This window comes from Pan paniscus, chromosome 3 (genome assembly GCF_029289425.2).
Source record: "Pan paniscus chromosome 3, NHGRI_mPanPan1-v2.0_pri, whole genome shotgun sequence".
Taxonomy (NCBI): domain Eukaryota; kingdom Metazoa; phylum Chordata; class Mammalia; order Primates; family Hominidae; genus Pan; species Pan paniscus.
Genome location: NC_073252.2, coordinates 182,644,842 through 182,672,212, shown reverse-complemented (window position 1 = coordinate 182,672,212; position 27,371 = coordinate 182,644,842).

The window sequence follows — 27,371 nt, the reverse complement described above, 5'->3', positions numbered from 1 at the left end:
TTGACATTGACACAATACATTTATCTAATCTAGAGCCCATTGTCTCCTTCATCAACTATCCCAATAATGTAATTTCTTACAATTTTTTTCTTCTGGAACAGGATCCAACACAGGGTCATATTACATTCAGCTGTTTTCTCTTTATAGTTTCCTTTAATTTGAATCAATTCCTTGGTCTAAACATATCCTGATAATATAATGTACACGACATTAAATAACTGAAGGATACAGGCTAGTTACTTCATGGAATGGTCTTCAATTTAGGTTTGTCTGAATTTCATCATTACTAAATTCAGATTTTTCATTTTGACTTGAATACTACAGAGCATCACATCCAGACGCCCATTATGTCCATTTGTTCCTCACTGCTGTTATACCTCCCTTTCTTTTATCCCTAAATTAACTGTTTTGGAATACCTGTATGTGTGTAATAGAAGAAAATTAAAAGCTTCTTCCCATTTCAAAAATGTTACTTTTCTTTATCAAAATAATCTCTTCCTTCTGGATTCTCTATCCATAGGAGAATATTTGATTGTCTATTATCTCAGAAAAAATTGACTTATCTATACTAAAATTTATAATTATAGATGGAGTTTTCAATATCCTTCTTACTTCAATTGATAGGAGTAAGGAGACAAGGAGACAATTGGTAAAGCTATACAAAATTTGGGCAACACTGTTGTATTGGTCCGTTTTCACACTGCTATAAAGATACTACCTGATACTAGGTAATTTACAAACAAAAAAAGGTTTAATTGACTCACAGTTCCACATGGCTGAGGAGGCCTCAGGAAACTTACAATCATAGCAGAAGGCAAAGGGGAGGCAAGGCACGTCTTCACAAGGCAACAGAAGAGAGAGAGAGAGAGAGAGAGGAACAGTAACAGGGAAACCGCCCCCATGATCCAGTCACCTCCCACCAGGTCTCTCCCTTGACATGTGGGGATTACAATTTGAGATGAGATTTGAGTGGGGACACAGAGCCAAACCATATCAATTATCAACCAACTTAACTTAAGCGACATTTATAGAACCTTCCACCCAACAATAGCAGAACACACTTTCTTGAGAGCACATGGAATATTTACCAAAGCAAACCATATTGTGGGCTATAAAACATATTTCACACCTCAATAAACTTAAAAGGATTAAAGTCAGACAAAGTATGTTCTCTGGTCACATAGTATTAAATAATAAATCAATTACCAAAAAAACCTCTTTAAAAATCCTCAAATATTTGGAAGCTAAATAGTACACAACTAATTAACTCTTGGATCAAAGAAGAAATCAAAAGATAAATCAGAAAGTAGTCTGAAGTGAAAGAAAATGAAAACATAACATATCAAAATTTGTGGAATGTGCCATTAAAGCAGTACCTAGAGAGAAACTTAGAGCAATAAACACATTAGAAAGGAAGAACTGTTTTCAATCAATGACCTCAGCTTCTAATTAGGAAATTAGAAAAAGGAGAGCAAATTAAACGCCACATAAGTGGAAGAAAGTCCATTAAAGCTAGTACCATTAAAGATCAGAGCAGAAATCAATGAAATAAAAAAAAGATAGAGAAAAATCAATGAAACCAAAATTGGGTCTTTGAGATCAATACAATTTATAAATCTCTAGACAGATTGATCAAGAAAAAAAAGAGAGAAGTTACAAATGACCAATATCAGGATTGAGAGATATGCCATCACTATAGATTCTGCAGAGATTAAAACAATGGCTTTCAACTGGGGGCTATTTCCCCCACAGAAGATATTTGGCAGTGTCCGGAAACTGGGAAGCTGAGGAGAGGGCATCACTATGACATCCATCCAGTGGGTGGAGATCAGAAATGTCATTAAACATCTTACAACGTGTAGGATATGCTGCCTCAGTAAAAAATTATCCAGTCCAAAACGTCAGTCATTCCCTGTTGAGAAACCCTGCTTTAAAAGGATTTAAGGGAAGCCGGGCATGGTGGCTTATGCCTGTAATCCCAGCATTTTGAGAGGCTGAGGCAGGCAGGCAGATCACATGAGGTCAGGAGTTAGAGACCAGCCTGACCAACATGGTGAAACCCCATTCTGAAAAAAAAAAACAAAAAACAAAAAAAAAAAAAAAAAAACCACCACCACCACCACAACCACAACAAAACAAGCAAACAACAACAAAAAGATTTAAGGGAATATTATATGTAACTTTATGCTACTAAATTCAACAACTTAGTTGAAATGGACAAATTCCTTGAAAGACACAAACTATTAATCTCATACAAAAAGAAATAGATAGCCCAATATTTATGAAAGAAATTGAACTTGTAGTTTAAAAGTTTCCCACAAAAAAAACTCCAAGCAGAGATACCTTCATTGATGAATTCTATGAAACATTTAAGGAAGAAATAATACCAATTCTATATAAACTTTTTCAGAAGATGGAGGCTGGCATTGCCCTGATACCAAAATCAGACAAAGACAATATAAGAAAAAGAAAACTACAGATCAGTCAAATCCAACTACAGATGTGGGTGTGTATATGATAATACATTATGTATATGTATGTGTACACATATAGGTAATATATTATTACCAAGTGGGGTTTATTCTAGGAGTTCAAGGTTAATGTTTGAAAATTAATGAATATCATTTGTTAAGTTAGTAGAAAAAGAAAAACCATATGATCATCTCAATATATGTGAGGAAAGGATTTGACAAAAATCCATCATCCTTTCCTGATACAATCTCTCAGCACACTAAAAGTAGATGGAAACTTTCTCAACCTGATAAACGACATCTATGAAAATCCTATAGCTAATGTCATACTTAATAATCATAAAAGACTGAATGCTTTTCTTCTAAACTCATGAACAAGTCAAGTATATCTGCTCTCACCATTTCTACTCATCATTGTACTAGAGGTTTTTAGTTCAATAGGCAAGAAAAAATAAAAGGCATCCAGATCAAAAAGGAAAGATGTCTTTATTCACAGACATGATCATCCATGTAGAAAATCTGATGGAATCTACAAAGAAGCTAGTAGAACTAATAAATGAGCTTCGCAGGACATATGATCAACATACCAAAGTTAGTTGTATTCTATATATTAGCAATAAACAATTAGAAATTTAAATAAAAGTACATTTGCAATAGCATTAAAAATATGAAATATTTAGGAATAAATCTGACAAAAGTTGTGAAAGACCTGTACACCGAAAACTAAGAATCACTGCTGAGAGAAATTAGAGAAAACCTACATAAGTAAAATGATAGGCTGTGTTCAAGGGTTCAAAGATTCATATTAAAATAGCAACTCCCCAAATTGATCTATAGATTCAACACGATTCTAATAAAAAATCTCATAGCAAACTTTTTTTGTAGAAATTGAAAAATGGATTCTAAAAATCATGACAATGCAAAGGACCTGGTATGGCCACAATAATTTTGAAAAAGAACAAAGTTGGAGGACTAATACTACCTGATTTTAAGACTTATTATAAGGCTAAATTAATCAAGATGATATGGTATTGGCATAAAGATAAACAAATAGATCAACAGAACAGAACAGAAATACCAGAAATAGACCAACACATATATGGACAACTGACTTTTTGGCAAAGGTACGAAGGAAATTCAATGAAGAAAGGATAGTTTTTTCAACAAATGGTGCTGGGATAATGATATCTACATGGGATGAGATGAATTTGAACCCCTACATTATAAATATACAACAATATTTTCAAAATGGATGATAGCTGTAAATGTAAAACCTGAAACTGTAAAACTTCTAGACATGGCCAGGTGCGGTGGCTCATGCCTGTAATCCCAACACTTTGGGAGGCCAAGGCAGGTGGATCACCTGAAGCCAGGAGTTCCAGACCAAACTGGCCAACATGGCAAAACTCCATCTCTATGAAGAATACAAAAATTAGATGGGCATGGTGGCAGGCACCTGTAATCCCAGCTACTCAGGAGGCTGAGGCAGGAGAATCACTTGAACCCGGGAAGCAGAGGTTGCAATGAGCCAAAATCGGACCACTGCACTCCAGCCTGGGCGACAGAGCGAGACTGTCTTTAAAAAAAAAAAGAAAAAAAAACTTCTAGATGAAAATATAGGATAAAACCTTTATGAGCTTGGTTTAAGTAAGGATTTCCTAGATTTTGTACCAAAAATACAATCCATAAAAGACAAGTTGATAAATCGGACTTCATCAAAATTAAACATTTCTGCTCCACTAAGAGAATGAAAAGATAAGCTGTCTGAAGTTTGCCCCAGCACTTGTCTTGGCTCTGCATGGTGCTCTCTGTCTGTGCCATTCTGTGCTGAACATCGTGTCAGCACGCAGAGCACTGGCAGGTCACCCCCATCTTTGGTTAAGAGGGAGGTTGGTTATTTTTGTAGGTACAAATCTTTGTTATAGCAGACTCTTGACAGTTGAGTATTTAAGGTTTGTGTTTCTCACTGCTGAAGAACAACATTCATTTTATGAATGAATTCATTTTATGAATGCAGTGACTCAACTGACAAACTTGAATTGGGGGCATTATGGGATCAACGTAGGGGAGTGAGTTCCATCACCTCAGCGAGGTTAAACCACCACCCAGCTCCCACATCTCCACATGGCTCGGTCTGGACCTTCACGTTTCACAGGGAAAACTGTGTTCATGCTGGTGTTTGCAACTTGGGGAATACTGAAAATTCTCGGGCTCTGTTTCAAGGAAACTTGTCTCCTACTGTGTGTATCATTTCTGTGGGAGGTACCCCTTTCAATACGTACGCAACATGTCCAAAGCCGGGCCTCTTGTTCTAACGTAAAAGCTCTCTCCCACGCTTGTGTTCTTTTCTCTGTGCTGGGCTGCTCTAGAAAGGGTGTTGATTCACATTCCTTTTCCCTGGAAGAGCAAGAGCTCCTGGAACCTTCCTGTGTGTACCCTTTGAGCATCTCCTGGACCTCAGCTACTGGGGGCAGGCCGTGTTCCTGAGTCATTTTCTGCCAACAGGGCTGACACCGCAGAGAGGCCCACACAAAAGGCTTCGCTCTCTTGCTCTTGTGAACTCTGCCACCTCCTGCTTCAGCCAGATGTTAATGAGAATTTCCTTCTGTACAGGCTTCTGCTGGCCTTGAAAGCATTTAGGTGCCCTGGTCCCGTACATGGAGGAAGCAGCAGTAACTCGAACTACAGTGTATCTTCCCTCCACCAGCAATGGCTGAGTCTGATTTCCTTCTGAATCCGTCTAAGGGGAAACACGCTTTATCCACAGATGCAAGAACTTTCTTCCAAATATCAACATTCTAGTCTTAGGCAAAGAATTCGCATTCTTTCTATTATTTTGACTCTGCTTCTTGCAAAATAAAACTCCTGGCATCATGGCGCTGACGGAGCAGTCACCTCCTTCCTGGGCTATTTTACTGCAAATGGTTCCTGCATTGGCAGAGAATGCCTCTGTGATGTGGTTTGGATATTTGTCCCCCAAAATCTCATGTTGAAATGTGACCCCCCAATGTTGGAGGTAGAGCCTAGTGGGAGGTGTTGGGTGATGGGGCCGGATCCCTCGTGAATGGCCAGGTGCCCTCTCCATGGTAATGAGTTCTTGCTCTTATTAATTCAAGCAAGATCTGGTTGTTCAAAAGAGTATGGCATCCTTCCCCACCCTTGCTCCCTCTCTCGCCATATGACATGCCGGCTCCCCTGCCCCTTCCATCATGTTTGGAAGCTTCCTGAGGCCCTCACCAGAAGCAGACGCTGGGGCCTGCTTCTTGTACAGCCTGCAGAACCATAAGCCAAATAATCCTCTTAGCTTTGGTACTCCTTTATAGCAATGCAAATAGACTAACACTCTCTGCCTGAGCTGTCCAGTTTGGGTAGGTGCTGGAGGAAACCACAGCTCATTCCAGCTATCCTGTAAGACCTGATGCTCTTTGTGTCTGAGAAATCCTTGACTGCTGAATGTAACAGGCCCCAGAGCAAAGGGAACTAAGAAGGTGGCAGGTAAGGGCTCTGGTCTAAGTTTAGGAGGCGATATCTTCAGTGCTCTGCTTCTGTGTGCCCAGCCCACATCTGGAAAAGCAGATGTGGTTTAGAAGGAGCCACCAGTGAGCGGAGGAAAGGGATGACTTAACATGGAGAAGGATTATAAGGAGGAAACTCCACATCTGGGAACTCTCTAGCAAATATGATAAGGGTCATAAACTACACACCAAGACGCTTCATACTTTATTTTTATTACTATCTTGGATTTGCTCTTCAGGTGCAAAAAAAGTTTCATTGGTTCAAGGTCAGAAAGTTTTTTTTTTTTTTTAAACAGCAGTTTTTAAAGTTTTTAATAGGATTCAGCTTACATTCCAATGTAAACACAACATTTCTTTCCTACATCAGGACTCTATTACTTTGTTATTTCTGTGTTATTTTTTTTTTCTTAAGCAATTCACATTAGTTGCACAGCTGCAGGCAAAGCCTGCAACCTCTCTGCATCTCGGTCATCTCCTCTGTACAGTGGAGGCAGTGGGAGCAGGTGTGATGGGAAGGACACAGATGTGACGCTGTCATCTAATTCTGTCATTAATTTTGCTGTGTGGTTTTCGGTTGTGAATACTTATAGAGCAAAATAAATTGTCTTTGGGTTCCTCCTGGGAATACACTTCCAGCATGTCATGACCCTGCTCTGGTCTTCATTTCTTCTTTGTAATATCAGGGGTCAGAAACAGACAGTGTTGAAGGTTTTCTCAGCTGTTTCATCATCTCATGCACAACTTTCCCTTACTTCCTTTAACCAAGCATTGCTCGCATAAACACACATGCACAGGCAAGCACACAGAGACACACTGACACCCTCACTGCCCCCCAAGCAAGGGAAGGCAAGCAGGTACCTAGAGAAGCAGGGTCCCATGTCCCACGTGGAGAGCTTTCAGACCCTACCTGCGGGTGTCCTGGTAGTCTTCGGTGCGTTAGAGAAACAGCTCTGACCTCGATTGGTAGCACTTTCTGTGAAGGCCAGGAGGGCTTTATATAGATTCCAGGTCACACGCACCATCAAAAGTACATGGTGACTTCCAGATAAGGATAGCAGGTTGAACATACCTCTCTCCTGATATCTCTCTAAAACTATGGTAAAGGAGATTTCTAATGGCATGGGAGAATGTGAGAGGAGAAAACAACAATAAATTTTGGAATCCAGAAAGCATACACATGACTGTTAACTGACTTAGCAGACATAAAGAAGCTGAATCTTAAATCAGCAGTGAGGAAAGCTAATTTGTACCAGAGTCTCTAAACAGCTGTGAATTGGTAGCACTGAGGGTCCAGGCCTAAATGAATTGTTGAAAGTTTTTAGGAAGTAATTTGGGCCAGGCACCATGGCTCATGTCTGTAATCCCAATGTTTTGGGAGGCTGAGGCAGGAGGATCACTTGAGGCTAGGAGTTTGAGACCAGCCTGGGCAACATAGCAAGACCACCATCTCTACAAAAACATTTGTTTTTAAATTAGTTGGGCATAGTGGCACATGCCTGTAGTCACAGCTACTCAGGAAGCTGAAGCAGGAGGATGGCTTGAGCTCTGGAGGTCGTGGCTGCAGTGAGCTGTCATCAAGCCCCTACTCCAGCCTGGGAGACAGAGAGAGACCCTGTCTCAAAAACAAGAGGCAATTTCACCTCCACATCACCTCATCCAATTTGTGCAGTCAGACAGTTGCCCCTTCCCCTACTCACAGACTATTAGATATTTATTCTCTGTAGAGAAAATACAGGTCTTCTGACTAGGGGACAGTAGGCATAGGTGGAAGTGGGTGCTATCCCAGAAATAGGGAGACTAGGTAAGTAGATTCTCACTGGATTCTGAGACCGGCAGTCCTCTCTGTCTTCCTTAGCTCAGAATGCTGTCAACCTAGCCAGGCAATTATCCTCCAGGCAAGAGACTAAAAAGAGTCCTGTGGGGATCTGACCAGCCCAAGAAGATCTTCCAGATACTCATTATGAGTTTCCCGTGAAACAGTTCGGCCAGCTCAGCCCAGGGTGAAGTTCACTGTTAACGACCCACATGTTCAGTTTCCTCTTGCTCTTATGAGCACGTGATCATGGATTCGAGCCACGTGAGGAAAATTCTAAGTGAAAGATCCAGACCAAGACAAACCAATGTAAAAAACAATGTGGACAAAACAGAGCAGCTCTTTTAAAAACTTACCAGTACTAGCTTAAGAGACACGAAGAGATATTTCACCCTTGGAACAGCAATAGAATGACATAAAAATGGGACTTTTGAAGAACGAGGAGCTTTAAACATTTAGAACCATTCTAGAAAATGTTCGAAGCTTACTTAATAAATCGAAAGATAAAATTGAAGAACTCTCCCAAAAAGTAGAGCAAAAAACCAAAAAAGAACAAATTAAAAAATTAGAAGAGTAGTTCAGGAGGTCCAATATCTAAATAATAGGAGATTCAGAAAAAGAGAACAGAAAAAAATGGAAAGGAAGAAATCATTCGTTAATATTTTGGTAAGTAATTTGAACAATTTCCCAGACAAGAATGATGTAAGCTTTTAGACTGACGCATGGTAGATAAAAACAGACATAAATCAAGGCATGTCACTGGGAAACTTTAGACCTGCTGGGATAAAGAAAGGATCTGAGAAGATTAAAGGATACAAAGGATCAAGTCAGAATGTCATCAGGCTTCTCAACAGTAATGGCAGACGCTAGAAGACAAGACAGCAAGGCCTTCAAACATTTGAAGAAAAATAACTACTATCTTAGAATTCTTTTTTTTTGTTGTTTGTTTGTTTGTTGAGACAGAGTCTCGCTCTGTTGCCCAGGCTGGAGTGCAGTGGTGAGATCTTGGCTCACTGCAAGCTCCGCCTCCTGGGTTCACGCCATTCTCTTGCCTCAGCCTCCCAAGTAGTTGGGACTACAGGCGCCCGCCACCACGCCCGGCTAATTTTTTGTATTTTTAGTAGAGACGGGGTTTCACCGAGTTAGCCAGGATGGTCTCGATCTCCTGACCTCGTGATCTGCCCACCTCGGCCTCCCAGAGTGCTGGGATTACAGGTGTGAGCCACCCCGCCCAGCCAGAATTCTATACATAGTCAAAATATCAATTAAGGGCTGGGTGTGTTAGCTTACACCTGTAATCCTAGCACTTTGGGAGGCCAATGTGGGCGGATCACCTGACGTCAGGAGTTCGAGACCAGCCTGACCAACATGGTGAAACCCCATCTCTACTAAAAATACAAACAAATTAGCCGGGCTTGGTGGCGGGCACCTGTAGTACCAGCTACTTGGGAGGCTGAGGCACAAGAATCACTTGAACCTGGGCGGCGGAGGTTGTAGTAAGCCAAGATCACGCCATTGCACTCCAGCCTGGGTGACACAGCGAGACTCTATCTCAAAAAAAAAAAAAAAATCAATTGAGTATGAGGATTGAATAAAGACATCTTAGAAAGGCAATGTTCCAGATATTGTATTTCCTATGCACCTTTATTCCTTTATAGTAGGAAGTTGCTAAAAGATATGCTTCACCAAGATAAAGGAGTAAATCAGGAAAGAAGACATACAGGAAACAGGAGATCCAACACGAGAGAAGTGAAGGGAATTCCCAGGAAGATGGAGAAGTCCCAGGGTGACAGTTTGGCCCCAGTTGTTGAGAACAGTCTAGACTAGGGGTCCCCAGCTCCTGGGCTGTGGACTGGTACTGGTCGGTGGCCTGTTAGGAACCGGGCCACACAGCAGGAGATAGATGGCAGGTGAGTGAGCATTACTGCCCGAGCTCAGCCTCCTGTCGAATCACTGGTGGCATTAGATTCTCACAGGGGCGTGAACCCTACTCTGAACTGCACATGCGAGTGGTCTAGGTTGCATGCTCCTATGAGAATCTAATGCCTGATGATCTGGGGTGGAAGTTTCATTCCAAAACCATCCCCCATTGTCTGTGGAAAAATTGTCTTCCATGAAACTGGTCCCTGGTGCCAAAAAGGTTGGGGACCGCCGATCTAGACTGAAGTATGTTGGAGAATCTGGGAGAGATTTTGTGAAGATTGGATTGATAAGATATGTGATGCTCTGACTGTCTTAAGAGGATGTTTGTATAATTAAGTGAGTTTGTGTTTGAATTAGTGATAAGCATCAATAATAATAATAAAATTTTAATCCAGGGAAGCAAAGAGTGGCTAGGATAGGAAAAGTCATTATAGTTTGATGCATGGCTTAGTTTAGTATTTTCATGGTTGTAATCATATAAATGCTCAACAAAGAGCTAACAAAAATTATGATATAACCAGATTAGAAAGATAAGCAGATGAGAAGGGTGTGTGTGTTTTTCCTGAGAATAAGAGAAGGAAGGACAGCCAAATTCTTCATTTGCAAAGGGATAAGCCAATAGATGAATGCCTAAAGCTGAAAAATCAAGGAAAGCAATATAAGCATTTTATTTAGAGATGTAGAGGTTACTGACAATAGCATTAGCTAAGATAATTGAAAGTGGTGTTTCTGGAGAAGAGGCAAGGAACAACTACTATTTGTGTTAATGAACATTGTAGAATTGTTTGGCTCTATAAAATTCATGCTTGTATTACTTTAATAAAAGTTAAAGTAAAAATATAAATAAACAGCAAAAAGCTCACATAGCACGCCACTCTAAACTAATAAATGAAACTAAGTGATGAACATTTTATAGCATCTGATTTCAATCAGCATCATTTGAAGCGCTTTGAGTGCAGAGTCAGAAAGCTCAGCATCTATCCCGGAAGAAAAGCTCGGCCCTGGTGCTGACAGACACAGAGAGGAAGTGGAAAGCAGCTCCCCGCGGAGTGGCAGAGGGCATGGCTGGATACGAGCATCTGTCTGCGTTCATCGTTAGACGCCAGATGTAACCTGGAGTTTCAGCGTTAAATGTTTATATGAAATGATGCCGAGGTGGAAATTTTGCCTTATAAAGTAGCTTACCTTGGGAACAAAGAGTACTATAAAAAGATGAATAAACGATTAAATCAAGGTCCAGACATGAGCTGATTTTTCTTAAAAGCAGTATCTTTACAACTTCAGAGTTTGAACTCTCTGATGTGGAACCAAGCCAAAAATAGCATAAAGAAAATATTGACCATGAGAGTGGTGACCTGGCAAGCTCAACACTGTCCACCTGTTAATCACTTGTCCCTGTTGATTTCAGCTTATGACTGCATACTTTCTAGCCTAATCCTACTGTTGGTATACTCAGGTGCAATAGAAGTTAAAGAGTGAATAAATCAACCTACTAAAAGAGATTCATGGGCACGGGGTGGGGTGGAGAACAAGCATATTACATTCCAAAATTCCTGTGGCTCAAAGGATCAACTACTAAACAAAGCATGTACACCTGAGCCACTGTGGGAGCCAGCATGAAACACCTCCAAGGAATGAATTCAAGGAATGCAATTAATTCCCAAGCTCTTTTCCCCCAAAACCCTATTTTGGTTTCAAGCTAGCGTTCCCATACTCTGTTCAGACTTTAATTCCATCCTGTAATCTGTCCAGCTTTGGTAACCACCCAGCTGTAATTTGAACTGGCTGGTCAACAAACCAAACACCATCAAAGATTCACATTTGTCTTGCTAAAGTCAAAAACACTGAAGATATTTAAATGTAAATATAATCTTTTACTGATCACACAATCTCAGGGAATTTTTCCCCCTTTGCATAGTGTCACAATTGGGGTTCAAATTGTGAAGACCAAATGTGTAACTTATACAAAAGTAATCACAATAGTTTGTTGCAATAGAAATGAGCTGTTCTGTGCATTGCTGACAAGCCACTTTTTTAAGTTTACTTTTAAATGTATGTATAGTAAAATTCACTCTTTTTGGTGCACAGTTCTTCAAGTGTTAACACATGCATAGATTCAAGTAATTACCACCACAGAGAGGATACAGGACAGCTCTATCATCCTATACACCCTCGTGCTGCCCCACCTGGAATCCCTGGGAACCACTGATCCATCCTCTGTCCCTAGTCCGACCTTTTCCAGAATGTCATATAAATGAAGTAATTTGGGATGTAGCCTCTTGTGCCTAGCATCTTTCACTTAGCATAATATATTTGAGATTCATCCATATTATCGTATCATATTGATACAGCTCTGATGAATGGAGGAATACCAACCAGGTTCTTCCTCTCGAGTTGAATTGGAAAAAACGACACGGACACACGTGGTGTGATTTTAAGGAGCAGAGAGTTTATAGGCAAGAAAGATGGGAGAAGTCAGAAGGAAGAAGCTCCTCCATACAGAGACAGAGGGAGGGGGGCTCCAAAGCTGAAAGGGGAGACCCCACATGCCACGGATACCAGCCAGGTATATGAAGAGGCTGGAGGAGATGGTGTTTGATTTGCACAGGGCTCAGGGGATTGGTTTGACCGGTATGTCATTCATGTAGCCCTCGAAAAAAACTGACCCTCCCACCCTAGTCTTTTAATATGCAAATGCAGGGTGCCATGATGTTCTACATACTTGGGGATATGTGGGGGCGGCCATGTTGCCAGGAACGTGTGGGGCAAGGGCGAGAGGACAATGATGGGAATTGCCATGTTGGGTGGATCCAGTTTCTAATGGCTGGCATTTGCATATTAAAGGTTGCCAGCTCAGCTCTAAGAGCCGGAGCTTTTCTGCTAGACAAGAAACGTTTTTGGAGGTGCTTTAAAAGAAATGAAAACTTCCCAAGGACCCCTTCTCCTCTCTATCTGCCTAAAATAATTTCTTAGTAACTCCTACAACAATATGTTTATGAATGCATGTGTGTATATACATGCATGTTTGTGTGTGCTTATATGTATATGTAACATATACATGATATATAACTTTATTATCATATATATAAGCTTTTAATTTTGAAGTAATTATAGAGTCAGAGGAAGCTGCAAAGATAATACCAAGTGGTCCCTTGTACCCTTCAGCCAGTTTCCTCCAATGGCTACATCTTATACAATTACAGCATGCCATCAGGAGCAGGACATTGATGCTGACATTGTAGGAGTGGAAGGAAAACTGCCGCTTCGCCCTCTGAATGTTTGCTGAAAATCAACTGACAGAAGGCAGATTAATAGGAGAAAAGGGATTATGGTGGCTCACACTTGTAATCCCAGCACTTTGGGAAGCTGAAGCGGGTGGATCGCTTGAGCCCAGGAGTTTGAGACCAGCCTGGCCAACTATGGTGGAATCCTGTCTCTACCAAAAATACAAAAATTAGCCAGGTGTGGTGGCGCATATCTGTAATCCCAGCTACTGGAGAGGCTGAGGCAGGAGAATTGCTTGAGCCTGGGAGGCGGAGGTTGCAGTGAGCCAAGATGGGACCACTGCACTCCAGCCTGAGCAACAGAGTGGGACTCCGTCTCAAAAAAAAAAAAAGGAGAAAAGGCATGCACATTTATTTAATCAGAGTTTTATGTGACATAAGAGCTCAAAGATACAGGGGAAACCATCCATTTTTATGCTTAGGTATGGGCAGCCGTGTAGACATACTACCAGACAAAAAGGGTAAGATCTGATGCTGAGAGACTGAGTAGGGAAACCCGGCGAGAACTGTCTGTCCAGATTCTTCTTGGCCTCTCTGGGCAGCATTCTTTCTTTCTGGGTGTGGGGCAGGGCCCTCTCTGGAATGGGGTTCTCATGACCTCAAGTCAAACAAGGTGGGTCAGATAATTTCCTTATGTCCAGTTTTTACACAGAAAGGCCACTTGGGTAGGAGGGATTCTATTTCCATGACGAGCTTCAGGGGAGAATCAGGGGCCAGTGACAGGAAGACTGGAGAAGGTCAGAGAGAGCTGCTTCTGAGGTCTCCCTTTGGGGTGCCGTTTTCTGAGCCCCAACAATATCATGTTTGCCATTTTATCACATGTGCACGTTCCCATAACCCCACCTCAACCAGTATCAGAACCGCCTCCACCACCACTGACATCTACCCCGTGCATCGCCTCTGTAGTCTCTCTACTCCTTCCTTCCCCGCCACTTATAGTACCTGGAAATCACTAATCTGTTCTCCAATTCAAAAATGTTACCTAAGTGGAATCACACAATATGCAACCTTTGAGATTTGTTGATTTCACTTAGTGTAACACCCTTGAGAAGTTGCTGTATGTATTCCTAGTTCATCCCTCTTTATTACTGGGTATATCTCATTGTATGTATTTTCCAGTTCGATTTCACATTCACCTGTTAATGGACAGTTGGATTGCTTCCAGTGTTTGGCAATTATGAATAAAGCTGCTATAAATATTTGCATACAGATTTTTATGGAAACATACATTTTCATTTCTCTTGGGTAATACCTAGGAGAGTAATGGCTGAGTCATATGAAAAGTGAATGTTTATCTTTAAAAGAAACCGCTAAGCTGTTTTCCAAACTGGTTGCACTATTTGCACTCCCCAGCAATGTGTGAGGGTTTTACTTAGCTGCTTCCCATCTGTACCAGCACTTGGTAATGTCAGGGGTTTTGTTTTTGTTTTTAGACACTCCACTAGGTGTAAAGAGGTATCTCCTTGTTTTAATTTGCATTTATCAGGATAAATTTGAAATAAGAAAAAAAGAAACCTCACTTTGAAGGGATATTACCTTGATTTCCCTACTTCATATTTGTATTATTACTTAGCAGAGAATCTAATAAAGATTCTGAGGAGTTGCCTCTCCCCCCACCCGCCCCCACCCCAGCCTCAGAAACCTGAAAATGGAAGTCATCAAGACAGTTGTCTGCTGTTTTCAACAACGGATAATCACTGCTGTCAACTAGTTTGTAGGCTGAGTGGAGAAAAAAAAAAAAAGCTGATCTAGTTCATTATAATTTACTTTAAATGAAAAAGCAATTTTTCTTCTTACTTCACACAAAATGTGTATTCTAGAGGCACTGTGTGAATATAATTTATATTCCTTGAATTTCATTCCAAGAGCACTGGAAATGCTTGATGTTTTGAGAACTTTACAGAGGAATTCATCTGTTAGAAAAGGAAACTGCCAGGTGTGGTGGCATGCACCTGTGTTCCCAGCTACTCAGGAGGCTGAGGTGGGAGGACTGCTTGAGCTTGGGAGATCCAGGCTACAGCGAGGTGTGATCTCACCAGTGCACTCCAGCCTGAGCAGCATAGCAAGACCCTGTCTCTAAAAAACACAAAACAGAGAATCAGCAGGGGTTCTTCTGAATCTGGGTCCAGGGGCCTGCTGGCCTTTCCCTGCCCTTATCCCCATCTGAGAACTGCTCCACATGGTACCATTTCCAGGCTGGTCCCTGAGGAGACTGGTAGAGCTCACAGCATCACCAAGGAGAAACCTCAGTTGGGATAGAGCTAAGAGGTACCAGAGAATCCAGAGAGAATCTGAAGTCAGGCAGCCACACATCCTGCAGACAGGACAGATCAGGGCCTGCATCAAGAACTCAAAACTATGGCCAGGTGCCTTGGCTCACACCTGTAATCCCAGCACTTTGGGAGGCCGAGGTGGGCAGATCACAAGGTCAGGAGTTCAAGACCAGCCTGACCAATATGGTGAAACTCCGTCTCTACTAAAAATACAAAAATTAGCTGGGTGTGGTGGCCCGCACCTGTAGTCCCAGATACTCGGGAGGCTGAGGCAGAACTGCTTGAACCCGGGAGGCGGAGGCTGCAGTGAGCCAAGATCATGCCACTACACTCCAGCCTGGGCGACAAAGCCAGACTCTGTCGGGAGAAAACAAAAAACAAAAAAAGAAACCCCTCAAAACTAAGGGGCCTGGGGGCTGTGCTGGATACCGGACACAAACAGAAAATTCTGTGGGGTGAGATAAACAGAGACAATTTGCCCTCACTTCTCATTTCCTCATGGGGATAAGTGATTTAGGGTGGGGGCTATCTCTCCATATGGCTCAGACAGAAGTATTCTCCAATAACTGGAGGGAGAGGAGTGTCTTTTGAAATAAAAATGGGCAGAGTAGGTAAAAATCACCTTTCTCATGGGACACTAAACAATTTGGTTTTTGGAAGGTAGTATTCGTGGTAATGAGGTGAGGGTAAGTTATTCTTAGGTAAATTCCAGAGGCCACCAGCAGCTGGTTGTAAGTGGGGAGATGGTGTGGAGATAAAGCCTCCACAGGCTCGCCCTCTCCCCTCTTCTCTTACAGAACCTGGGCTCCTCCCAGCCTTCTCAAAGCCAGCAGAAGCCAGACAGCCAAAGCGCAGCAATAGGACGGCAAAGCCCCAGCTGCAGTCAGCAGACTCCAGGGGAAGGCATAAGAGACAGGGCATTAGAGAATTCTTTGGCATTAGAGAAGGGGCTGGATTTCCCTAGGGAAGGCTCTGCGGCTGGGCTGGATGGGCTGCAGCTGTGCGGCATGGGGCAGGGTGGCACTGCGGGTAGAGATTTCTTTAGGTGAAGCCACAGTTCCTTACAATTGCTGATATTGAACACTATGGTGGTTTCCTCTGGGGGCAAGTGACCTTTCCTGGGGGAGGGAGGCCCCTTCTCCCAAGGCAGCAGAGGCTACAACGGTCCCATCCCACCCTTGTCATAGAAGGTGAAGGGGTGCACTGGAGTGATCACATGGGGACCCTCGTTTTCCTGCCCTAATTCTAGTTGACTTCATGTATCGGTATTTTTGTCTGAGGTAAAAAGCAACTAGCAATTCAACAGCTTATTTAAACATAGTTGTCTGTGTGAATAGACAACTATGGGAATAGTCCCTCATGGGTCTCTTCTACTTTCCTGCCCCACAGTGCTTGGTGTCTCATTCTGTGAAGGTGGTTAACTCTATTATTTAATACACATTAAGTCCCAGCTTATAACAAAATAACTTTCCTTGAATCGCTGAACCCGGGAGGCAGAGGTTGCAGTGAGTGGAGATCGCACCACTGCACTCTAGCCTGGGCGACAGAGCAAGACTCCATCTCAAAAAAAAAAAAAAAAGAAAAAAAAAAAAGAGATGGATTAAAGACTTAAATGTAAGACCTGAAACTATTAAAATACTAGGAGAAAACCTAGGGAAAACTCGTTTGGACATTGATCTAGGCAAAGAATTCATAACTAAGACCTCAAAAGCACAAGCAACAACAACAACAACAAAATAGACAAATGGGACTTAACTAAAAACCTTCTGCACAGCAAATAATAGTAATAATAATAATAAACAACAGACTGAACAGACAGCCTGCAGAATGGGACAAAATACCTGCAAACTATACATCCAACAAAGAACCACTATATGGAATTTACAAGGAACTCAAAAACAAATAATCCCATTAAAAAGTGGGCAAAGGGCATAAATTAACATTTTTCAAAAGAAGACATGCAAAAATGGCCAACAAGCATATGAAAACATGCACAAGTTCGCTAATCATCAGAGAAGTGCAAATTAAAACCATAATGAAATATCATCTTACACCAGTCAGTAGGGGTGTTAAAAAGTCAAAAAATAACAGACGTTGGTAAGGATGGGGAGAAAGGGAATGCTTATACATTTGCTGGGAATATAAATTAGTACAACTTTTATGAAAAACAGTACAGAGATATCTCAAAAGACTAAAAATAGATCTACCATTCCATCCAGCAATCTCACTACTGGGTATCAACTCAAAGACAAATAAATTATTATATAAAAAAGACACTTGTACATTTATGAATTGCAGCACGATTCACAGTAACAAAGATATGGAACCTACCTTAGTGTCCATCATTGCAAGACTGGATAAAGAAAATGTAGTCTGTATATATGAAATGGAATACTATTCAGTCATAGAAAAGAATAAAATCAGCCAGGCACGGTGGCTCACACCTCCTGTAATCCCAGCACTTTGGGAGGCCGAGGTGGGTGGATCACCTGAGGCCAGGAGTTCGAGACCATCCTGGCCAACACGGAGAAACCCTGTTTCTACAAAAACACAAAAATCAGCTGGGCAAGATGGCGCATGCCTGTAATCCCAGCTACTCAGGAGGCTGAGGCAGGAGAATCGCTTGAACCTGGGAGGCAGAGGTTGCAGTGAGCCGAGACTGCGCCATTGCACTCTAGCCTGAGTAACATAGTGAGACTCCATCTCAAATAAATAAATAAATAAATAAATAAATAAATATAAAATTCCATCCTTTTGTAGCAACATGGATAGAACTGGAGGCCATTATCTAAAGTGAAACAACTCAGAAACAGAAAGTCAAAAACTGTATATTCTCACCTGTAAGTGGGAGCTAAATAACGTGCACACATGGAAGAGAGTGTGGAATGATAGACACTGAAGACTTAGGTAGGGGCACAAGCAGGGAGGTTGATGAGAAATTACTTAATGGGTGCAATGTACATTATTCCCATGATGGATACACTAAAAACTAAGACTTCACCACTATGCAATATATACATGCAACAAAATTGCACTGTAATTCCAGTACTTTGGGAGGCCTAAGTGTGAGGATTGCTTGAGCCCAGGAGTTCAAGACCAGCCTGGGCAACATAAGTCTAGATATTGCTTGGCTCACAGGCAGTTCCTTTATATAGAGTCCTTCCAGGTCCAAGGAGTACCCAGGGAGGCCAGCCCCAACCTGAGTCATCCTGAGAGCCACACCAACTTCCTAGGGAAGCCCTCCAACCAGGGCCTGCTTGACCACTATGGGCTTATTCAGGAGGGGGTCCCGCAGCCACCCCTGCCCTAGTAATCACAGATTCTAGCATCTTGGAAAAGTGCCTGCTGAGCCCCCAGCTCATGCACTGTAAAGTGAAGCCGGTGTTCCGAGAAGCCCAGTCTGCAAGAATGATGAAAGCTGATGCTATTTTAGGGAACTGAGATGTGTCTTTCTGTCAAAAGAATATGATACAAATGACCCTTCTGTGGCAAGATCACTGAGAATAAGCAGTTACGGAGAAATTTTCAACTCTTGAAAGACTAATGGATGTAGAAGTGAAAAAATAGACTAAGGCCTCCCATCTGCCCACTGGTGATGTGTGTGGGCAGACACGGTTACTTCTCGCCACCTCCACAAAGTGCCACTGAGGTGTGGAAGAGCAGCATTTCGAGATTAGCTTTTTGTCGGGCATGGTGCTGCATGCCTGTAATCCTAGCCCTTTGGGAGGCTGAGGCAGGAGGATTGCTTGAGCACAGGAGTTCAAGAGATTAACTTCTCCCCCAGAGTGAGGTTGTTGCATCTTTGTATGGTACTGAGGGCCTGGCTCCCCCACCCGGATCTAGGTGTGTTTCAGTCTTTGGATTCGGTGGCTGGATTTTTGTGTGAACAGCAAGGGGTCACTGAATTCTCTCTTCAGCATGCCGCTCTACATCAAGAGTCAACAAATTCTGTAAAGAACCAGTTAGTAGGCCGGGCGCAGTGGCTCACACCTGTCATCCCAGCACTGTGGGAGGCCAAGGCAGGTGGATCGCCTGAGCCCAGGAGTTTGAGACCAGCCTGGGCAACATGGTGGAACCCTGTCTCTACAAAAAAAAAAAAAAAAAAAAAAAAAAAAAAAATTAACCAGGCATGCTGGCGCACACCACCATGTCCCAGCTACTTACTCAGGAGGCTGAGGCGGTAGGATCACTTGAGCCCAGGAGGTCAAGGCTGCAGTGAGCCAAGATGACACCACTGCATTCCAGCTTGGGTGATAGAGTGAGACCCTGTTTCAAATTTAAAAAGAGAAAAAAAAGTTGGGGAGGAAGGGGTAGCTATCTATATTTTGGCCTGCAGGCTATAGTTTGCTCACCTCTTCTCCAGAGTCAAAGAGATGAAAAAATTTACCCCTTTTCACTATTTTTGGGTGATGCCTGGTCATTTTCATTCAACAAGTACTTATTGAGCAGTCTACTATTATGCCAGGCTCCATTATGTGAGTTTGGGATACAACAGAGAAGAAGATACACAAAGATCTCTGCCTCATGGAATTAGCAAGGCAAGACATGTTCAAGGAACAGCAAGGAAACCAGTGTGACTAGAGGGAAGGATTTGAGGGTCAGGGAAGAATTGTCAAAAATATGTCCTTTAGTAGATGAGAAAGATAGAATTTGGCACACAGAAGGAGGTTTTAGCGTTAGGTAGCTTTAGATAGTTGCTTAGAGGAGGGCCATTTCTGGACTTGCTCTCTTGCTATAAACAATTAGAAAATTAGGAAAGAATGTAATGCCTGAGAGAAGAGAAATAAATGAGTGAACCCTGCAGTCATCCAGAGATTCTGCGTGGAGGCATATCCCTTGTGCAAGACAAGGAGGGAGAACTCAGGCAGAGCAAGGCAGACTTACTGAGTAGAGACAAACCAGAGTCAGAAGAGGCCGAGGCATCTGGAATTTGCAGGATGGAGTGCCAGCGAGGGGGATACTATAAAGATAAAGTCTTCATAAATCTGTTGGGTGGGGGTCCCCCTGAATCTGAATAGTAAACTGTGGATGCCCAGAGTCGACCTCCACAATGTTGGATGAGGAACGATCGCGAGCTATGAACTGAACAATTCTCAGGACTCACACGCGGGTGGGAGAGGTTTGAGTTATGATCAGTTAGGGTGGAAAGACCTCATTGCGCTCTCATAGCATTCAACAGAGACCTCAGAAGGGTTACACCTTAGTAGTAAAGGTTAACTATTAATCCTCAGTTATTCACTAAAGTAAAGGCTACTCTAGAATTGCGCTAGCAAATCTTTTTTTTTTTTTTTCTTTTTTGAGACAGAGACTCACTCTGTCGCCCAGGCTGGAGTGCAGTGGTGCGATCTCGGCTCCCTGCAAGCTCCGCCTCCCGGGTTCCCGCCATTCTCCTGCCTCAGCCTCCCGAGTAGCTGAAACTACAGGCGCCCGCTACCACGCCCGGCTAATTTTTTGTATTTTTAGTAGAGACGGGGTTTCACCGTGTTAACCAGGATGGTCTCAATCTCCTGACCTTGTGATCCACCCGCCTCGGCCTCCCAAAGTGCTGGGATTACAGGCGTAAGCCACCATGCCAGGTCCCTGGCAAATCTTAAGTGCATGATGCAAAAGGATCAAGAAAGTAACTTTACCTATCAAAATAAACTTTAACACTCTTCAAAGAAAAACAATAAAATCTAGGCTTTCAACAAAACCAACATTTAATAAAAAGCTACTAGACGTGAGGAAGCAGGAAAATATAGCCAATACCAGGAGAAAAAATAGTCAATATAATCATACCCAGAAATGACGGAAGTGATGGTGTTTGCCAACCAAGACATTAAAATAACTCTTATAACAGCTCAAACATCAAAGAAAAACATGACTATAATGAGGAGAGAAATAGAAGATATAAAAAAGAATCAAACATAACTTCTAGAATTAAAAAATATGATACTGTAAATAAAAAATTTACTAGATGGGCTTTATAGCAGATTAAACTGTATATTTAAAACAGATCAGTTAACATGAAGACATAGTAATAGAAACTACCCAAACAGGAGCACAGAGAGAGAAATACATGCTGCGGGGAGAAAACTAACTTAGCTTTAGTGACCTTATGACAATATAAAACAGTCTAATGTATTTACAATTACAGTCTCAGAGAGGAAGGGAGGTAAAAAATATTTGAAGAAATGGTGGCAGAAATGTTTCCATATTTAATATAAACTCTAAACCCACATATTTAAGGAGTTCCACTAACCTCAGGCAGGATAAATTTTTAAAAATCAGGCTAAGGCACATCATAATTAAATGTTGAAAACATAAGGAGAAAAAGTATTAAAATAGCCAAATTAAAAGATGTCAGATTTCTCATCAGAAACAATGCAAGTCAGAAGACAATGGAATGGAATCCCTAAGATGCTGAAAGAAAAAATCTGTCACCTCTGAATTCTATATTCCAAGAAAATATCATTAAAAAGGAAGCAAAATACTTTCAGACAAGCAAAAGCTGAGAGAATTTGTTGACAGAAGAGTTGTAATGCAAGAAATATTAAAAGATTCTTTTTTAGGCTAAAAAAAAAAGGATGCCAGATGATAACTTGGATCCATAGAAAAGAAAAAAGAGTGCCAGAAATAGTAAACATATAGGTAATCGTAAAAAGTTTTTTCTAGTTTTCAAAATTTTATTAAAATATATTTGCTTAAAACAAAAATAATAACAGTGTATTGTTAGTTTTATAACATATATAGAAATAAAATGCATAACAGTAATAATCCAAAGGACGAGAAGGAGAAAATGAAAGTATATTATTGTAAGTTTCTTACCTTTTACGGGAAGTGTTATAATATTATGATAAACCCTAGAACAACCACTAAAAAACCCCAAAGAAATATAAGTAATAACCAATGGATAATGTATTAAAAATATATTAATCCAGAAGACGGAAAAAAGCAACACAAAGAATGGATAGAACAAATATTAAGATGGTGGACCTAAACTCAACCATACTGACAGTGGCATTAGGTGTAAAGGGCCTTGGCTCTCCAATAAAATGACAAAGACCAAAAAGCAATATCCAGATATATGCTGTTTATAAGAAATGGAGTTTAAAAATAAAGATATTTGAGGTGATAGATATGCTGATTAGCCTGGTCTGATTATTTCATAATGTATGCACATATCAAAATATCACATTGTACCCCATAAATATGTACAACTATTATTTGCCAATTAAAAATTAAACTATAAAAATAAATTCATACCTATAAAGATATAGATGGGTTAAAAGTAAAAGGATGAAAAAGGACATACCAAGCAAATGCTAATCATATAAAGTCTGAAGTGACCACATTAACTGATACAAAGTAGACTTCAGGATAAGGAATCTTTCCAGGGATAAAGAGAAATATCTCATAATGATAAATAAGTCAATTCTTCAAAAAGACAATAAATAGCCCTAATTGTGCAGACATCTAATAACAGAGTTTCAAGATAGATGAGGCAAAAATGGGTGGAACTGACAGGATGAATAAGCAAGTCCTCAGTTACAGCCAGAGACTTCAACACTCCTCTTGATAACCTTAGATCAAGTAGACAGAAAATCAGTATGGCCATAGGAGACTCAAACAACTCTATCAACCAACCACCTTGTCTCATGTATTTTGTTTTGTTTTGTTTTTGTTTTTGTTTTTGAGACAGAGTCTCGCTGTGTCACCCAGGCTGGAGTTTAGTGGCCCAAACTCGGCTCACTCCAATCTCCACCTCCCAGGTTCAAGCAATTCTTCTGCCTGAACCTCTCGAGTAGCTGGGACTACAGGTGCGTGCCACCACACCCAGCTAATTTTTTATATTTTTAGTACAGATGGGGTTTCACCATACTGGCTAGGCTGGTCTCGAATTCCTGACCTTGTGATCCACCCACCTCAGCCTCCCAAAGTGCTGGGATTACAGGTGTGAGCCACTGCACCCAGCCCCAGCCACCTTGTCTTAATTGACATTTATAGAACGCCCCACCTAATGACAGCAGAAAATATATTCTTTTTGAATGTACATTGAATATTCACTAAGTAGAGCATATACTGGGCCATAAAATAAGTCTCAATAAATTTAAAATAACCAAAATTATACAAAATATATTCTCTGACCAAATATCTGAATTTAAATTAGAAATTAACATTTAGGAGATATATGGGAAATCCCTCAATATTTAGAAATCAAACAACTCACTCCTAAATAACCCAAGGGCCAAAGAAGGAATCACCAGGAAAGTTTTTAAAATACTTTGAACTGAATGATCATAAAAGCATCATATATTAAAATCTGTAAGAAGCAGCTAAGTAGTGCATAGAAGAAACATATATTGCTTTAGTGCCAAAGTAGAAAAGAAGAATGATCTAAAAATTATTTAAGCTTCCACCTTAAGAAGCTGGACAAAGAAGAACAAATGAATCCAAGTTACAGATTTAAAGCAGTAATCAAAATAGAAAACTGAAAAACAATGGGGAAAAAACCCCCAGTGAAACTAGAAACTGGTTCTAGATAAACACGTCCAGATAACAGAGTGTGTGGGTTCAGATGCTGGGGTGGCTGGAGTGGGTGCATCTGTGGAAGCTCTTTTCTGACTGCCTCAGTAGTCTCAGTGAAACTGGAAGCAAGGGCAGCCACACGGTAAAGAAAGGAGAGGAGGTGCTGGAGCTTTGAGGGGAAAGGGGAAGTTGCAAAACAGGCCTCTGAAGAGTGTGGAATGGTGATCATAAAAGGTCCCTTGTATGATGGCCTGGTAGCAACTAGGCTCCCGTGACATCCAGTGCACCTTCACACCAGTATTTAATTATATTTAATAACACCTTGTAAAATACAAGTAGGGTAGGTAAGATTGCCCCATTGTATGGATGAAGAAACTGAAATACCAATAGACTGCCTGGCTGGCCCCAAGTCATGAAATCTGCTACTGGTAAATGAGGGTCTAGAATCCAGGCTCTGGGCTCAGCCCTTGGCCAGCCCCTTGCAAGCATCTCTGCAGAATGAGAAGTCAGAGAATTGGCAGAATCATCATTTGCATTTGGGCAGTTGGTAATTCATCCTCCTATATTTGATAGTTGCTTTTTTAAAGTTTGTTTTTAAATAGGCTTTTAAAATAAAACTCCAATCTCCACTTCAAATTTTTAAGACTTCCTTCTGGAGTAAACAGTGTCAGTTCTGTAGGCTTGAGAGATGGTGAGGTCAGTTGGCTAGAAACGTGATATGCAGAGACAGGTATCGTTGGGCTGTATTACTGCATAACTCACTCTGACCTTTATAATTACATTGCTGTTGACAAATGTCAAACAGCACATCTCACCTGTCTCTTGGGGAATTTTTTTTTAAACTTAAGGTCCTTGATAAAAACAGATATTAAAACACCATCTTTAAATTTCACCTTAGCTTCAGACATAATTACTTCCAAAAATTTTAGTAAGCAGTTTAAAATTTGTTTTATTATATTTCCTTAGAGTCTAATTCATATAAAAGGGGAAAAAAACACTGGATCAGGTGTCACAGATGTGGGGGTTTCTAATCTCAGGCCTTCCTCTGCTGAATGCAAGACCTCAGCAGGATCTTGTCCCCTGGTGTTTGGGTTTCTTGTCTAAAGGAGGCTGGAGTCCAAGGGCTCGAAGGCCTCTTTGATCTCTTCCATCCCACCATTCTTAACAGCAGCCACACGTATGAAACACAAATTCTACCCAATTTCCTTGTAGAAGCAATATTTTATCAGTTGCTGAAATCTAATTCATGATGATTCATAAGAATGGATAGATACTTAAAAGTAAGAAAAGGCAATTACATTCTTTGGAAGGAAATGACAAAGTAGGAAATGAATATTACTGTTGATTAATTCAACATATATTTATTATGTGTCTCCTATGTGCTAGGTATGGCTCTGGGCACTAAAGACATAGCAGCAAATAACACAAATAGACATTCTTTCACTGATCGCCTTTTAGTGGGAGCAGGTAGTTGATAAGGGAATAAGTAAAATGTGGATGATAAGTGCTAAAAGGAAAAACAAAACGTGGAAAGGAAATAGGGAATAATTCTGGTGTAAGGCCTAAAATTAAGGCTCAATATTAAGTGCTGCCTTGACATCTGGTGGAACTGAGAGGACCTTGAATGACTGTTAGAAATGCTTGTTCCCCAGTGCCATAAAGAAATAGCACATTTAATTTCCTCAGCAAGGCCACTTTTACTTTCTGCAGAAAGGGTACACTCACCAGGAATTTTGCCACGTGAGTACACCGAACAAAGGAGATAGGGTCATTTATAATCTGACATGTCCACCCTACTGCTATGTCCGGTTTCCGTTGGCTAGAACGGGCCCTCACATTCTGGATTTGTCCTGACTGGCTAGCAACTTAGAACTTTTTAAAAGAGGCAAAGGCAGAGGAGAACAAAGGAAGGAGAAGGTAACTTGTGGAATGCTGAGAAAGGTAAAAACACCCTCAAATAAGGAAGAGGAACAGGCTATGGCCTAATGCTTGCTTGGACCAGTATAAATAAGCATGCTAGGGCAAATATTTAGGCTAAATTGTGGGGGCTAAGAACATGAAGTACATTTATTTCCTTATTACGCCTAGCAGATATTTAAGAACATTAGCACAAGTCTTTGAATCAATTTTGCTTCTGAGAGAAGTTACTATTTATTCCTAATTAGATGGGGAGGAAAGTCTTTGAAGAAGAACCTCTACTTTACTTTTTACGATGACCTAACTTCAAGGTCCCCTCCCCACTCTGCTTCCCTGGGTAAGGCCTCTTACCCAAAGAACCCTCCTTATCAAGGGGTCAGGTTCAGCTCCTGCTCATCCCTGAGTAGGGGGCTTCAGTTCCCCACCAGCCCATGGAATTATTCAAACAAGCCAATCACACCTTCCTTTGGGAACAGGGGTCACTCACCACCTTGATACTACAAAACCTGCCTCCCCCAGCCCCTCGATCTTCCCTCTGTTACAGAGTGCAGTCCCGTGTGTGTGTGGCATCCTTTTCCTCCAGGCTGTGACTACATGTGACTAATGAATTGCTGCTGATCTCACCTTTCCAGTGTCAAGTGTCAAGTGCTTGGCCATCCGGTAACCCCAGGGCGGGAACCCCTCCCTCACCAATAGGGTGAGTAACAGGCCGTGGACATGGCCGTGAAGTGGGGTTCCAATTTGGGATGATGAACACGTGGCCAGTTAGCTGGTCTCAGCAAACTCACCTTGAAATGGTCCTGGACATATGTGAAAGGTAGAACTGACAGAATTTGAAAGCAAATTGGATATCTTGTAGGATGGAAATGGATAGAGACGATACAATGTTTGAGTGTACTTAGTGCCAAAACTTGTACACTTAGAAATGGTTAAAATGGTCAATTCTATATTACATATATTTTTCCACAATAAAAATATTATTAAAAAGACAATGATGAAGGGAAAGAGTAACATTTTCAATAGGATGATAAGGAAAGACCTTCCAGAGGAGTTGACATTTGGACAAAGATCAGAAGAGGGAGCAAGCCATCTGCGTATCTGTGGGGCAAGTAAGAGCAGGTGCAAACCTGAAGCCAAGCGCGTAACTGGACGTTCAAGGAATAAGCAGGACCCATGAGGAGCAAGCAAGAGGAGAGGATGAAATGAGCTCAAAGATGTGCCTGGGAATGGAATGGGGTCACCACAATGCCTAGCAGGCCTTTGTAAGAACCTTGGCTTCACTTGGCTGAGGCGTAAGCACAGATGTAGCATAACCTGACTCAAATGCTACAGGATCACTCTGACTGCTCTGTTGGGTATAGACTGTAGAGGCAAGGGTAGAAGTAAGACCAGTTAGTTGCTGTTCCAAAATCCAGCTGAGAGTGGAAGCTGGCTGGGACTAGGGTGGTAGCACAGGCGATGATGATAACTGGTTCTGGATATATTTTAAAGATAGAACTGACAAGATTTGAAGGCAAATTGGATATCGTGTATGAGAGACAGCAGGAAGAGGATGAGTTGCCCTTAATAGAAATGGGGACAACAACAGGGCGAGCAATCAGCAGAGGAGGAGAACAGGACCTCTGCTGCATTCTAACAGCTAGCAATGAGTCACTAAGTCCAGCCCG